Below are 525 nucleotides of genomic sequence, written 5' to 3'. Positions count from 1 at the left end.
AATGCCATCCCCATCAAGCTACCAATGGCTTCCTTCACAGAATTGGAAAAAACTACTTTAAAGTTCATATGGAACCAAAAAAGAGCCCACATTGCAAAGACAATCCTAAGCCAAAAGAACAAAGCTGGAGGAATCACGCTACTTGACTTCAAACTATACTATAAGGTGATAGTAACCAAAACAGCATGGTACTATTGGGTACTACTGGGTACCAAAACAGAGATGTAGAACAATGGAACAGAACAGAGCCCTCAGAAATAATACCACACATCTACAACCATCTGACCTTTGACAAACCTGACAAAAACAAGAACTGGGGAAAGGGTTCCCTATTTAATAAATGGTACTGGGAAAACTGGCTAGGCATATATAGAAAGCTGAAACTGGATCCCTTCCTTACACCTAATACAAAAATTCATTCAAGATGGATTAAAGACTCAAATGTTAGACCTAAAACCATAAAAACCCTAGAAGAAAACCTAGGCAATACCATTCAGGACACAGGCATGGCCAAGGACTTCATGA

The 525-nt window shown here is 39.2% G+C and overlaps 1 pseudogene; it reads left to right on the top strand.

Moving 5' to 3' along the window:
• Positions 1-525, top strand: part of LOC105522737 — a 39,667-nt pseudogene that overhangs the window by 9,989 nt on the left and 29,153 nt on the right.

Source organism: Colobus angolensis, unplaced genomic scaffold (assembly GCF_000951035.1).
Source record: "Colobus angolensis palliatus isolate OR3802 unplaced genomic scaffold, Cang.pa_1.0 Scaffold111, whole genome shotgun sequence".
In the NCBI taxonomy this organism is placed as follows: domain Eukaryota; kingdom Metazoa; phylum Chordata; class Mammalia; order Primates; family Cercopithecidae; genus Colobus; species Colobus angolensis.
Note: the sequence above shows the minus strand (reverse complement) of the source record. Positions and strands in the feature narration are given on the sequence as shown.